General features: G+C 30.8%; 1 protein-coding gene across 7 annotated transcripts in view; it reads left to right on the top strand.

The window, feature by feature from the left end:
* GluClalpha (glycine receptor alpha 1) overlaps window positions 1-16,958 on the top strand; it is a 223,193-nt gene that overhangs the window by 10,563 nt on the left and 195,672 nt on the right. Inside the window, exon 1 of one of the 7 annotated variants that reach the window (XM_014427389.3) lies at window positions 12,708-12,887. The exons of the other annotated variants lie outside the window; for them this stretch is intronic. The gene's annotated coding sequence lies outside the window, so the exon portion shown is untranslated. Of the gene's footprint in view, window positions 1-12,707; window positions 12,888-16,958 lie in introns of those variants that run through there. 7 annotated transcript variants of the gene reach the window in all.

Here is a 16,958-nt window from a genome sequence, read left to right as displayed (position 1 = left end):
TTTTCAGCGACCAAAAAACTTACCTATATATGAAATATATAGTAAAGGATAGCTGGTGCAAAATTTCGAATTTCAGTATTCGACGCAAATACATGACTTGAGGTTCAAATCATCAAGTCAAGAAAAATGAGGGCTGTCTCCTGTAGCTGAGAGAGTTCATAGAGAGTTCTGTGCAAAGACCTACGTTGCAACCTCAGAACTTTAGCGGCGTCGGTTCAAATCGACTTTTTTTTCAGTGGCGGTCCCACGAAATGAAAAACCTGATCCCTCACTTTGTGCGGTAGAATAGGGTACCCTCTAGATAGCACCCCTTTCTCTCCCCCCCCCCTGTATGTGAGAAATAACCGAGAAGGAAACAAAAAAAAATCTCACAAAATGGCATGCGTGCGTGTGTTTGTGAACAGTCTATCTCAAGAAGAAAAAGTCATGTTTGACAGAAATCACATGTTCAAGGAGAGTATAAGCCTAGGACGTGACAATAACTTTTTCGCTGAATTGACAGGAAATGCCATTTTATAGAATGTTTCATATTTTTCGATTTTCTCAAAATCGGCTCTAACGATTTCGATAAAGATCAGTGAATTAATGAGCGATGAGGTCTTCCCAGGTTAGCCTTATCCTCATTGAAATAGTTTAAGAGGGCTAAAATAGCAAACATTTTTCAAAAAATATTTCTCTAAAGATCCATTAATTTGGTTTGTAAAAAAAAAAAAAACTAACTCTCATTGTTAACTATAATAAACTATGGATAAATGCAAAATATTAAAGAATTTTATAAATATATTTTTTTTTAAATTATTTATTTAATGTAATTTACAACTGTACAAAATAATACAATAAGTAAATATGGAGTATGTTTCATATACACTTGAAAATCTTGGGAAGGAACCACCCATTGATGGTACTTCAAACATTAATTTAAATTAGAAGGTCCCATGGCCATCTTCTTTTTAGACGACTCGGAGGATTATCAGAGATTGTTGAGGATGAAAGATTAAGAATTAATGGGTTAGGATGGTTAAGGAGTTTGGAATGAAAAGACGCATATTTGTTTTGGACAAATCTGCAAAGAATGGGATGTTAAGGTCTTTGTGAATGAGTTTATTTGTGACGTAATAAGGAGCATCCAGGATTTTACGTAGGATTTTGGATTGTAACGATTGGATGCGGGAAGAATTTGATGGTTTGGTGGAGCCACAGAGCTCAATTCCATATGTCCAAATTGGTCTGATTATTGTAGTGTATACTAATTTTTTTGTAGTGAATGGGAAGTTTAGAGCGTTTGTCAAGTAAGTGTTGTAGCAATCGGAATCTACGAGCAGTTTCTTGTCGTTTCTGTCTTGTGTGTTGATTCCAAGTAAGTCTCTTGTCAAGATGGAGTCCTAATTATCGAATCTTATAAATACATAAAGCAGAAAAACGGAAAAAAGTTACTTCCGAACGGGAAAAACTGGACTGTTTCGGACCTTACCCAAATTGCATTACTCTATCCTTTATTAAACTCTTGTATTTTTGGCAGGAACAAAATTTATATTCGTAATTCCCACCTCGAGAAAACCTAAAGTTCGAATTTTTATAGAAACATAAAAATAGATTTTTTTTATAAAACTTTCGCCTTCCATAGTTACAAAAAAATGTGGCAACATCAACACTAGCTCACCAATCTACAAACAATATAACAGTATGAAAGTTAATAATAATTGAAAGTTGTGTGCAAAGTTGGGCAAAATTAGCTATAGTTGAAACTGATTTCAGAAGTTGCCAAGGATACGGTATTTATTTATCAATGGTTTTTTTTTATCCCCCTCCCTTGCCATTTCTGGCATACGGGGCGCGGGAGCAGTGGGGTAGTGCGCGCTGGGATTGCGCATGCCACTGCTCCCAAAGATCACCAATTCTTTTTTTTATTCTTTTATTAATTATTTAATTATTACATTTTTTTTTTACTGTGGTGCAGCCCAGCGCTAGGTTTAGCGCCTTACTGATGGAGCTGCACCTTGTCCACTGCATCCGTCAGGATGCCTCCTGCAGTTACCAGTCTGGTCCAGCCCTCCTGGTCTTAGTCTGGGTCAGCTTCCTCATCTTCTGGTGGCTCGCCGATGTTGGGCGGTCATTTATTTCTCCCCAATTTTTGATTACTTAATTGAAAACTAGGTATAATCATTAGTCAAAATTGATGATAAACCAGTCTTGTTCTAACGGCCTGATAATAATTGCAATTCAAGATCATTGCAGTCGGTCTTTTTGGCTCGGAAATGCATTGCACACACGATGTGAATAAATATATAAATTGATGTTAGGAGCATTTCTGTAACTTATAAAGTATATGTCCCAACCTAATCTGTATATATAATTTTAAGCAATGTATATTTAAATTTATGTTAGGAGCATTTACTTATTTTTAAAAAATATTAGGTATAATTTAAAAACTAATGCGATATGAATAAAATTATATAAATTATATTTTTCTGTCTCAGCTATATATTTTTTCTATAATAAGTGATATTATAACCATCTTAAAAGTAAGGAAACTGGCAAAGAGATCAAATAAAATCCGTCTATAAAACAAAGCCAATCTCGTAGATTCCAATCTCGCCGGACACGTAGACTATCTTAAAGGCTTCAATGATAATATAATCGCAAAAACCAACCGTTTTAAACCCTGAGACCGGAAGAGCTGCTATAGCCACCAAAGAGATAACAATCTAAGATAAAGGACCTCAGAGGAGAAGGAAAGCTATAAAAGGAATCAAAGAAGTAACCTACAACTCTCCGTTTTATTACTTCGTCTAAGAACCAAATTACTCCCAAAATACTCTCAACTTCAGCTTTACTTTTTTTATACTAGTTCTAAATGGAAGGGCATTTCCTCAGGAGTGTTACGGCTGTTCCATTCATTAATAGAGAAGGAATTTTTATGATTCCATAAATGTTTTTCTAATCTTACATATATATATAAGGAACATTTCGGGATATTTTTGACCATTTTTTAAATTTTTTTAAATAGTTTATATATTTTAATTTATTTTATACAATTTTATTTTTCTACTTCTTCTTTCTGGTCTATTAACCCACTAGGAGTGTCCAACTTTTTGGCCCCTTAGGAGGTGTCTTAGAGAGCATTTAGCTCATGGTAGACCACTTGCAATATTTATTTATTTATTTTTTTTTTTTTTTGTGGGTTTGGGCCTGACACATGGGATAACTAGACTTCCCAAACGTACAATTCCTTTATATAATTGGATGTGATGGTAACTAAAATATTTGAGATTACTTTTAATGCAATTTTTTTAAATATTTTAATTGTGGACAATAAATTAAAAAACCTTGTTGAAATCGAAAAATAAAGTTATATAATAAAATATCCAATATTAACACGAAATAATGTTAAAAATAAATGTTTGTATAAAAGCAATGAAGTAATTAAAGTTTATTCCAAAAATATATTGGAAGGAAAAATAAGATTTCCATTACTTTACAACTCAAAATACAACCTAACAAAATTGATGTACTGTAAAGGAATAATTTCTTAGTCTGAAAACTCTGCTGCACATGATGTGCATTAATAAGTACAATGCTTATTGCAAATTGGTTTAGAACGATCTACACACGTCTTTTTGATTTTTCTGGCAAGTATAGGTAGGGAGAATAAAAAATGGCGGTTGTTTCAAAGTGATAAAAAAAAATCATTTTTCATTCGGAGCTCTATATCTTAAAAATTAGGAAAAACACAAGAAAACCTAAGAGAATGTCATTAAAAGAAAAGTAAATTTGCTAAAATATGAGCCCTAATAGAGCTATTTACGTTACACACAGAGAAAGAAATTCATTCAATCATGCTGCCCAAATACATCGGGTTGCTACATTACACAGCATACTGATTAATCCGTGATCTGACATATATAAATTTATAAATTACATTTTTTTGATATGATACAATATAATAGAAAGATAACATTTTTTTTCCCCACATTATTATTTTACAATTAATATTAGTCTAGAAACTAAATACAAGCTTTTCAATTTATTCCCTTTTTTTTCTTTCCCCTCCAGTTTACAACCCTTATTTCATTTTATCAACATATTCCCCTATATAACAAATATTAGAATATAAAAACAATAACTTTTAAAATGCAACATTTCATAAAAATGTTGTATGGGACGTACTGAATGATCAATAGTTGGTGAATTTATTTTGAAAAATTAATAACTCAAAAACCATTTGACGTACAGATGCCTATTAGCACTCAATTTAAAGCTAGTTTAATGTGCTATAAAACAGTTTATGATGTTTATCTTCGTAGGAGTAATAGTTTACATGAAATTTTCTAAAATAAATTGATTTAAAGTTGTTCCAACAAATTTTCATTTGCCTAATTCATATTCATATGTGAATATCATAAACACTATTACCCTTACTAAGATAAGTGTGTTTTGAGTGTTGGCAGACATATGTGCGTCTTATGGATCTAGAGATATATGTTTTCAAAAATCCAACATTTATACAAAAACTATAAATTAACAATTTGTGAGTTTATTTTGCCAAATTTCATAAAAACTACTACTCCTACAAAGATAAGCATTATAAACTTTTATAGTAAATTTAACATGCTTTAATTTGAGTTGTGGCAGACATATGTTCGTCCATTGTTTCTGAAATAATGTTTTTCATAAATCAAACTTATAGTCCGAACAACTATAAATCAATTTATTTTAACAAATATCATGAAAACTATTATTCCTACGAAGGTAAAGGTCTTCTAACTTCTTTATAGTCCATTAAACTAGCTTTAATTTGAATGCTCATAGACATCTGTAAGTCACATAGTTCCTGAGATATAGATTTATCAAAATAAATTAACTAACCACTAATCTTTCAGTAGATTTTTAAGAAATTTTGCTTTTTAAAAAGTTATATCTCGAGAACTATTGGACGTAAATAGCTCTTTTAGGGCTAATATTTCAGCAAATTTACTTTTGTTTAAATAATGTTCTCTTAGATTTTCTAGTGTTGTGGGTGGTTTTTAAGATATAGACCTCCGAATGAAAAATTAATGTTTATTAAGGTTTTGAAACAGCCGCCATTTTTTATTTCCCCTACCTATAAGAGGCAGACTCATCAGTTTTGACTAGTAATTATACATAGTTTTCAATTAAGTAATCAAAAATTGGGATGAGGTAACAGCCTTTTTTCTCCTCTTGGGCTCTTGTACTATGAGTCCACTCTTTCCTCCACGCCTGAGAGGTGAGCAGGGCTCTTCGAGATCTAAGTATAGCCTCCACACCAATACAATTACCGTACATACAATTATGACGTAAATGATTTTTCCGGTTAGCCACATCAAAATAAAAGAAAAAAATAAAGAGGTCTCGGTAGAACAAAATGAAGTCTCAAAGTTCATATAAGTATTCCAAAATACATGAATTATTAAGTTTCCGAACTTCTTTAAAAGGTGAAAGGATCAAAGGAACTAGACTGTAAGTATATCAGAAGAAAAATATTTAGTGTTTAAGCCAAAACTGATATCTCATGATACATATAACATTCCGGTTAAGTAAAATTTAAAACAAAACCCCGAATACTAAAGCTAAATAGGAATGTCAAATGCAGAATTATGCTCTCTTTAAGCTACTGGTTTATTTCGGCAAAAGTTTTCAAATTAAAAGTAAAAAAAAAAAAATCCAAAGAGTGAAGCTTCTGCGACAGAGTGAACAACTTTTTATGTTTTAAAGTTTCCCTATTACTGTCTTGTCGCCTCCTCTCAAGTTATTTCTCTATAGAACTCTTCGTCAACAGTTTACAGACGAACGCCAAAATGTCCTATATTAAAAATAAATATAAAAAATATCATAAATGAGTTTTGAGAATTTGTCTGGCTTTTTAATATGACAAATACCTTATTTGTCAGCATAACATTTTTCAACTCTGGCATACCACTGTATTCATTAACAAGGACTTTTTTTTCTCGTATACCTTCAACTGTATACCAAGTATGGAGGAAATAACAACAACGTCCGAAAGGAGAGAAAACAAATTAGATACATATTAAGAAAAAGGCTGGTAAATAACAGTACGAATCATTTTTAATGGGATCGGTTATAAGAAACAACCGGTTTTAACGTACAAAACCTCAGAGACCGTCAAATGTCCTAGGCAAGATATAAGTCATATTTATAATTTTTGAAAAGGATTTTCCGAACATTTATGGATCCATTTAGCTGTTTCATACCAGTTATAAATGAACAGAAAGCAACTATAAACACAATCGAACTAAATTTGAAAACTTTCATTTTTGAAAAAAATACAGTCGACCCTGTTAAAGCCACCTCAAATCGATTATGTCTTTTTGTTGGAAAGCTTTAAAATGAACAAACGAACAACTGGTTCGGATTAAAAAATGTATTTAGTCAATTTAAACATTTTAAAAACTATAACTAAAATAAACAAAAGATGACTAATGATGAATACAAGTAAAAATAAAAAGGCCTCTCAGATGAAAATAAAATAGTTATATAAATTATGAAGATGACAACAAACTAATTTACAAATAAACAAATAAATATATAAAATAAATACTACTCGACGAAACATTTGCTCCACTCCGATAGGTCAGAGGAAGAGTGCTACCGAGATGTTTAGGTCGCAGCTCTTGTAGCTAAATACACCGCTGTAATGGTCCAAAGTTGGTGTAGTGGCTCATCGATAGTCCAAACATCCAAAAGTTGTGTTAATGTATTAGTAGAGTCGACAAACTGAACGCAGACAGGGCTCCTTAGACGCTACCATGGCCACTAATTAGCCGGAACTGCTATAAAAAACTAAGATGGTCGGTCCGTTGCTAGGTGACGGCTTAGCAACAATTATCAGCCCCTAGCAACTGTCTCTATTACTCAATATAACACACAAATATGATTACATTTTTTCTTTTCAAATAACTAAATCCAATTAAATTAATATAAATAAAAATAAATGTTATTAAATTAAACACTAAGACTAACTAAAAAAAAAAAATTATTTACAAGGTAATTATATATTATGGCGTTAACAGACCCTGCTTACCAAGCTAAAAATAAAAAAAACAGTAAACATATAACAACATACTTTAAATCACTAATTTATATTTTAGCACATCTCTAAAAGTTTTAATTATCAATGAAGGAATTAATTGTTTAAATTTGAATTATATATTATTGTCGGTTGAATGAGATGGTTTTAGATGGAAACGTCCACTCAAATAAAAAATTCAAGAAGTAAAAAAGAGAAGAATTTGTTGTTATAACATTTTAAAAAAATATATAATAAATAGAAAAATGTTTTTTGATTGTTAGCGTTGGTTCAATTTTTTTTTTTTTTTTTTTTTTTTTTTTAACAAATACATAAAAAAAAAAGACATATGACAATAGCATTGAAGTGCTTATAAGACAAAAGCAATAGAGGCTATACGAAGAAGCAAATGTGGGGAAATAACAGAAAGGAAAAACACATCATTTGAGTGAATAAAAACTGTCAAGAACAATGGCATGGGGCAGAAGAGAAAAATAGACGAATTGTTCATGTCATTTGGAAAATATATGACCAAAGGAAACGTTTCAAAAGAGAAATACTACCAGTGGAAATATGTCTACACGGTCTTCGCCTGTGTTCTGGATGTGTTGAATATAAAGATTAATTAAATAATTAATTCTTAAAAAAAATTTCTTTTGAGGTTAATGACTTCCAATTTAATGAAATTTCTTTATTAAAATTATCACCACATGGTACAACGTTCAGGGACCACTGTCCCATATTCATGGGATCTACCTACACTAATAGAGTGATGGCTGTGCTAAGGAGTGGTGAAGATGCACAAATTGTGACATGATTTCTTAGAAGAAATTATCAGGTTTAAGGTGCATGAATATGGGACAGTAGTCCCGAAACGTTGTACCATGTAGTTGATAATTTTAATAAAGAAATTTCATTAAATTGGAAGTCATTAACCTCAAAAGAAAATTTTTTTAAGAATTGACTCACCAAACTTCCTATAGAGATAATCCAGATTAAATAATTAATGTATATAAAGCTTATGTTGTCATTTGTAATGATTGTTAAGCTTGACTGATTGTAATTAATATAATTATATATTAACCAATAATGAAGACAATGAACTAGGACTTCACATGCCCAGATTTGAAAAATCGCTAATAATGAGTTCGTTAAAAAAAATAATAATAATTAAGAGTAGTAAAGCTTGAATGAACTAAGACGTAGGATTGATTGATACCGATTAATAGAATAAGTTTTATCACCGATATTGGTAGAAACTAATGCACTTTAATAAATAGACTTTGTAGAAGTAATTCATAATTTATCCAATAAAAAATCAATTCACTTTTATAAATGTTAACATTTTTTTTATTTTTCAATTACTAAATAAATATGTGATTTATTATTTCTATCCCAGGGAGCGCGGTGGCACCGTGGTAAGGCGCGATGCTACTAACTCCAAGGACCTCGGGTTCAAATCCGTCTAGGTAGCCCTCCTGGGATCCACTCAGCCTCATAAATTGGGTACTCTTAATTGGATAAAAAAATTGACGGTTGAGCTTGATTCTATCTAAATCACCTCCTTGCACAACCGTTGGTCTAGTAACATTACTTCCTTACAGAGTACTGAACTCCTGACCCTTCATGGGTTGTAGTGGTACATAATTTTATTTTATTTTTTTAATTATTTCTATCCCAAACGTATTGTGAAAATAATTTAAAGGGCTCCATTTTTAATCTAGAGAGTGCCCAAGGTTCACACTAGGCTGAAGATGGATTTACATTAATGATTCAGTCACTAAATATCTTTGTTTAAATATGACACTTACTTTACTGGTTAACTCTTTTTGTATAGGGTTACCCCCAAAAAACCAACAGATGTAATACCTTATAAAAATCTATCTTACCTTATCTCCTTCAAAGCAAAAGTGAAGCCAAAAATACCACGCCCACGAAAGGAAGGTTATAATAATGTTTTCCATTGTAATATAAACTGTCTTTTAGTCTATTTACGCGGAAAAAACTCATTGAAATTTTAACCATTTTAATATTTTATAACTAGTCTGAAATGTAGTGGAATCAAGGTCCAAGCTTCGTTGGATAGGAGATCGCTTCTGTCCCTTTCAGAAAGAATGAACAACATATTTTTTAAAAAAATCACTCGTGGACCTATGGATTGCTGTATAGGAAACAGAGTAGAGGGGCAGGACGACTGATGAATGCCGGGGTAGAAGTTGAGAAATGGGCAACAAGAATAAATTGCTACGAGGCTATTAATGGAAGTCCCTGGAGCATGGAAATGGCTGGTCCTTACAGTTCGGGTTATCGCCACCTCTACCTGTACCTGTCTCTCGGCTGATTGCTCTTTTGTCCCGTCACAACATACGTCAATACCTTCTTTGTATTCAAATGTCAATTTTAATTTGTAACACCACTACTGGTCTATTCTATAACTATTTAAAGCCACCAATACCGTTAAAGGCCGAAAAGGCGCAACCTAGCAACCAAGACGTGAACTAAGATCATCAGACAAACGTCGTATGTTACGTACTTTATGTGTACAAATGTAATAACCATGTCATATATTTTAATATTCCTAAATTTTTATTTCAATTGATAAACATTAAAATATAATCTTTTGATCCACTACAAGCTAACATCTTACACTTAGCTTCTAGTTGGCGTTTAATAGCCCATAACGATCACTTAGAGCAAATTAATATGCCAAAGTGTGATTCTTCTCCTTAGTAGGGGGTGTGTATGAGGAATGGATCAGAGCATGTCAACTCTAATTCCATCTTGCGAGGCTTTACGGCAAATCCTCGTCTATCTTCTACCCAACTACCCAAGCCATGGAACATGCACTGACAAGGCCTTCTAATGTTGAGTATGTCACTACTTAAATTGTTAGCAGGACAGATTTTTCACAGCCGCCTCAACAAATTCATCGTACATATCTGACAATACCAGTACTAGTACTTCTATTTTTATTGATAACAATTAATCAACATGATACATATGATTATCATTAAGTCTAAAAAGAATTCCATCCACAAAGTCAGTGAAATTCTAGTGATCAGATAACCACCTAGTTCAGGAATTTCACAGCAGTGGTTTCCAAATTTTTTTTTTTTTTAAGGACGCCTTTCCTTTCCCCATCAATTCCCTTTAATAACAAAGACTCCTCAAATCCTAAAATTTGCTTTCATTCATAAACGGTTAACTGCTAACACTTACATATTTTTTCCGTTGCATTATGAACTTTGTTGATCCTTTACCAGATTCATCCACTTCTGGTTATCTTAGGCGATGACCTTACAGTTTATTCATCCATGTCCTTCTTGATCCTGTTCACCAACCTGAGTTTCGGACTCCCTCATGGCCCGTTTCCTTTTACTCAAGCCTTCATAGTCAGAAAGAAAGGGCCTGTTGACATGCTTCTTGCTACATGTCTAGCCCATTGGAACCTCTTTGCTTGCGTATAAACCGCTATCGATGTTTGCGTTTCTGGATACTACTTCCTAATTTGTATTTTTTCACAAAATGCTTTGTATATCCGTATTTTCAACTTACGTAAAAGTTTCTTTGACCTTAGGAAATGAGATTCCGAAAAAATTGTATACGGTAGTCCCTAAAACCTATGTTACTATTTATCTAAAATTATTACTTAAATTAAAACAAACATATTGCATTGTGGTTATCAAGGGGCTATTTTTCAGACTAAAACTATTTTAAATAAATATTAACAGGATAGTAAATTGATAGAAAGGAGTTATCTCGACCTACGGAGAACAGCTAAACCGTCGAACATCAAACGTATCCAATCAAAAATCCTTAGAACCATAGTTAATGCACAGTACTACGTTTCCAACAGAACACTACACCATGACTTACATATCCCTTTTGTCCTAGACCTCATACCAACTAAATTCTCAAACTTCCATATAAACCTTTCCAACCATCCTAATTCTTTGGTCCAAACCTTATCTAGTTCCACCCATCCCTACAGCCCACCTAGAAGGTTGAAACGGCAGTAGCCGAGAGACTTATTAAAATAAAAATGGACAATTGGAGTTCAGGCAATGGTCAGATTCTCCACTCAAGTTGAGCGTTTGCGGCTTTAGCGCACTTGCTCAGCCTCCACTGGCTCACTACCAATGATGCAGCGAGAGGGATGCGCTGGGATCTTTTGAGCTCTGCTCTACCCCTCACACGTGGGGGATAGAGTGAGCTCAGAGATCCTCAGGTCGATTGAGTAAATATTGTATATAAGAGTGTAAATGTGCCTATATTATCTTATTATTATGTTATTTTATTTATTTATTTTTCAAACAGATAGTTTGATTATGTTCATTCCTTTGTTTGTATATATTTTAAGAGAGCTTTTTTTTTTATATATATTTATTTATTTTATTTTATTTTAGTATGTTTGAGATCATTCATCACTATTACCTATTGCCCACAACTGTGTGATTGTAATATCTATCAATAAATAAAAAGTATTATTTATAAAAAAAAAAAGAAAGGAGCAATTTGTTCAAATGTCCAAAAAAGTATAAGAAATATTACGTTTAACAATATAACAAGTAAAATATTAAAAATATAACTATTCACTCAGCCTATGTCTATCCTACATCCGTTTTTGTCACTCGCATGCTCGCTTTAAACATGACAGGTGGGTGGTTCTGATTTTTTATTTATTATTATATTTGTATTTATTCTATGTTAAACTTTATTTATACTCATATCATTTCCTAAGTTTTTCATCTCTTAATGCATTTTTTGTTTTTAGTTTTTCTTAAATTTTCCATGTTATTTACCTCTCCTGTTCATTTTATGAAATAGTATTTGTTATTTCTTTTTTCAATCCACTTCAGTTTACTTCTTTTTATCTTATTATCTTGGGAACGCATTGATACCCTGATAAGGTGCGATGCTACTAACTCCAAGAACTCCTAGTTCGAATCCGAATGGCAGAAAATTGTTTTCTGTTGCACTGTAGCCGTGAGTCAACCCTGTGAGTTCTGTGACCCTCCTGAAGCCCACTCAGCCTCATAAATTGAGTACCCTTAGCTGGGTAAAAATCTGACCCTTCATGGGTTGTAGTGGTACAGATTTTTTTTTTTTATCTTATATTATGAACATATTTTTAGTTGTTTTGTATTTTTTTAGCCCTGAAGATGTCCTACAAAGAGTGGCGAAACGCCGGCAAATAAATAATTGATAACTATTTTTTGTTCCTTTTTGACCGCATCAAAAGAAAAATACTACCAATCATTTATTTATATGCATATAAAATATTAGATTTTATAAATAATATCGAACCGTTGAAATATGGATTAAATATGTACCTCTTTTTAAAATAACAATTATTTTTCTATAATGTAAGAGTAAAAAAAAGATCATTGGAACGTATCCAACAGGACTCTTGCGTTACAACAAAGCGTTGTGATTTTAAGCAATCACAATATATTACTTGTAAATTATTTATCAAAATTAAAATTAATAAAAATAGACCGACTCACGAATATCGACAGCTAATTCAATATATAAAAAGACAAAAATAATACAGTAAGATGAGCGATATTGGGGTAAAATCGTTCGGCGTGTTTGTGTTGCGTGAGAGCTGGTACGCAGGGATGGGAGAGGCTGCCCTGAGCTTTGAGTGCAGTCTGAGGCTGGCAGCCAACCGTGTAGTGTCTCACCCAACTGTGTTAGGCTCTCAAGCTCGATACCACAACCTCAACCAGGGTTTCTTTCGGGTTGTAATGGGTACCATGGTATTATTAGACATTGCCAAGCCCCTCTATAGTTCATCAGCGATCTAATACTCAAGCATTTACTTCGTAAGTGACAAAAGGTAAATAAATGTTTATACTTTGTCATAGCTCCAGAAAATGTTTTTTTTTATCATGCAAGATAAGATTGAAGTGATTAAATTTTATAATCCAATTTATAAGACAATAAAACATTAATGGATATTTCTAGTGTGTTGATTAATTTATAATTTCACTAAGTGAGATATTATATTGAAAATGTAGTGTCTTAGAAAAAAAAAATGTTTAAATAACAAGCTTTCATTTTTTGAACAAATAAAAAATCGTGACTTGTGCAGCGACATTTCTAATGATTGAATTATTTTTTCCACACCATTCTTCTGATTGCTTGCTGTATTTTCCTTGAGCAAACGAAAGTTCAATATTTTCCCATATCTACAAACTGTTCACCATTGTGTTATACATCTAGCTATCTACCTATATGTACAGCAGACAATTTTGTTTTAACGCCTTAATTTCAAAAACTACCATGTCGGGTTTGAAAAATTGCTTTTGTGTTATATAAAGTGTTTATTTAGGAAATTTTTAATAGTAAGCTACAATCCAAAAGAAAATAAAGGAAACATATAAATAATAAAACATATGCATAACTATAATGTACGTCCTTAATTACAACGACCACTTCATAGTAGTAGAATATTAAATAAAACACCTACAAAAATAAACATAAATTAAAATTAATCCCAGTTGCCTGATTTAGTGAATTCGTTTGGACTATAGTACAAGACCCGGGAAGAAAAAAAGGCAATTATTTCACCCCAATTTTTGATTACTTTAATAAAAACTAGGTATAATTACTAGTCAAAATTTATAAGTCTGCCAAGAATATGTAGGGGTAATAAAAAACATTAATTTTTCATTCGGAGCTCTATATCTTAAAAACTACCAACAGCAATAGAAAATCTAAGAGAACATTATTTAAAGAAGAGTAAATTTTATGAAATATTAGGACTAAAAGAGCTATTTACGTCCAATAGGTTTCGAGGTATAGCTTTTTAAAAAGCAAACTTTCTTAAAAATCTACTGAAAGATTTTTAGTTTTTAATTTATTTTGAGAAAGTTATATCTCAGGAACTATGTGACGTACAGATGTCTATTAGCACTCAAATTAAACCTAGTTTAATCGACTATAAAGGAGTTTATGACCTTTACCTTTATTTTATTAATACCGTTTTGAGTTGTTCATATTACCTCTATTTTTTAGGTTTTATCACTTTTTTGGTAAAATCTAATAAAAAAAATAGAAAATTATTTTTGTTCAAAATTAAAGCACCATTTAATTTCTTTCCAAAGTGGTCCTCAACTTTTTTTCTAATAAGATAACATGGATAAAGATTGAACTAAGTTGTGATAAAAAATTCTGTAAAAATCTATATATTATATATTAAATATATTTTCACATTCGTTTTTATATTACGTAATCTTACTTTCTCACATAATTTCAATTTTTATATCTTTTCTTGACCTGATGAAGCTTAGCAATGTGGGTACAAAACATTGGTTCAAAACAAATAATTTATTTACTATTTGAATCCATAATGTATGTTTTTAATTATAATGAAAACTTCATACCAGTAGAATATTAAATAAAACTCATACCAAAATTAAAAAAATAAAATTATTCTCAGTTGCCTGATTTAGTGAATTCGTTTGAACTAGGTCATAACATCAACCTATAATGTTAGACTCTTTTTCTAATTCTACCAATGAAGAAGATATTTGCGAAATTTGAAGGAAATTAATAAAATCTCAAAAATATTTAAACAATTATTAATACTTGAACCACTAATCACAGACGACCAATCAACAATATTCCTATTATAATATTACTTTTATAAAACTTGTATAAGGTTCTGATCACACTAACATATATTATATAACTTCTAAAAAATATAAATAGTTAGTTGTAATCCTTCAACTTAAATAGAAGATTTTTTTTTGTTAAAACTTTATTATTTTTTTTTTCCAGGATTTTATACCCTACCGTTTACTTCATTATTCTTTATGTTATCTGAATAAAGTTTCGAGCTATTCTGCCCCATTATCAATTTCTAAAAGTAAAAGTATATACAATTAACATACAGTTACAATCAACAAATTTTACAAAAACTTTTACACATTTATAATTTAATATTTAACTACAAACTTCCTATTCACTACACAAAATTAGTATACACTACAATAATCAGACCAATTTGGACATATGGAATTGAGCTCTGGGGCTCCACCAAACCATCGAATTCTTCCCGCATCCAATCGTTACAATCCAAAATCCTTGATGCTCCTTATTACGTAACAAATAAACACATTCACAAAGACCTTAACATCCCATTCGTTGCAGATTTGACCCAAAACAGATATGCGTCTTTTCATTCCAAACTCCCTAACCATCCCAACCCATTAATTCCTAATCTTTCATCCTTAACAATCCCTGATAATCCTCCGAGGCGTCTGAAAAGAAGATGGCCACGGGACCTTCTAATTTACATTAATGTTTGAAGTACCACCAATGGGTGGTTCCTTCCCAAGATTTTCAAGTGTATATGAAACATACTACATATTTACCTATTGTATTATTTTGTACAGTTGTAAATTACATTAAATAAATAATTTTAAAAAAAATTAACTACATATACATCCTATTCTCTAATTTATAGCCATTTACAAATTTGAAATGTTTTGAGTTCAATATTAAAGAAATTTGGCTTGATCTCGTATTTAAAAGTGTAAAATTTTATTTATTAAAATGCAATTTAAAATTTGTTGAAAAATTGTAACTGTTTGTATTTTAAATGTAAAACTGTTTATTGTGAATATTTTTATTTTTAGTACACGATAATGCTTCGGATGCTTAAAAATTTTTCGGATGACTTAAAGAATAATGAAGTAAAATAAATTGTATATATTGCTGAAAATTTGAAAGAAATTAATAAAATCTCAGAAATATTAATACTTGGACCGCTAATTACAAACGGCCTATCAACAATATTCCTATATTTATATCACTTTTATAAGGCTTATATAAGATTCTGATGATACTAAAAAATATTGTATAAATTATATTAAATATAAATAATTAGTTTAAATAAAATCAATTGTATCTAAATTGAAGTCTCAAAACAATCTTTATTTTCTTAAAAGGCCAACGTTTTGACCATTTCGGCCATCCTCAAGGATTTACACTCGCATAAAATATTTTTAAAAATTATCTGGAGGCGTTTCTGCCCAGATCACTAGTTTCAGTAAAAATTACCCTATTTTTATTTATATTAAACTTTTAATTATAATAAATTTATCTCTATTATAACTTTGCTATCATAACAATATTTGTAACTTATGATAGTAAGGTTTTACACATATATATACAGATAATTTAATATTTAACTATATGTATATCCTCTTTACTAATTTAAAGCCATTTACAAATATAAAATGTTTTGAGTTCAATAACTAGGAAATTTGCTTTGATCTCGAATTTAAAAGTTTAAAATTTTGTTTATTAAAATGGAATTTAAAATTTGTTGATTGTAACTTTATTTTAAAAGTAAAACTGTAGATATTTGTGAATATTTTATTTTTAGTACATAATGCTTCAACTAACTATTTACATTAATTATAACTTAAATTATATTTTTTAGTATCATCAGAATCTTATACAATTTTTATAAAAGTAATATTATTATAGGAATATTGTTGATTGGTCGTCTGTGATTAGTGGTTCAAGTATTAATAATTGTTTAAATATTTTTGAGATTTTATAAATTTCCTTTAACTTTGGCAAATATCTTCTTCATTGGTAGAATTAGGAAAAGAGACGCTCTAACTTCATAGGTTGATGTTAAGACCTAGTCCAAACGAAATCACTAAATCAGGCAACTGAGAATAATTTTATTTTTGTATGAGTTTTATGTAATATTCTACTTGTATGAAGTAGAAATGCGACATTGATAAAAAAACATCGATGTTTTTTTTAACCATTTCAATAACATACGCATGTTCCGGCCAGTCAGAAGTGCTTTTTCAATCAACCAATAGGCTATGGACTCCAAAAAACATCAATGTTTTAAATTATCGTTGCTTACAATACATTACAG

This window comes from Halyomorpha halys, unplaced genomic scaffold (assembly GCF_000696795.3).
Source record: "Halyomorpha halys isolate HHAL.00 unplaced genomic scaffold, Hhal_1.1 Scaffold641.1, whole genome shotgun sequence".
Classification (NCBI taxonomy): Eukaryota; Metazoa; Arthropoda; class Insecta; order Hemiptera; family Pentatomidae; genus Halyomorpha; species Halyomorpha halys.
Note: the sequence above shows the minus strand (reverse complement) of the source record. Positions and strands in the feature narration are given on the sequence as shown.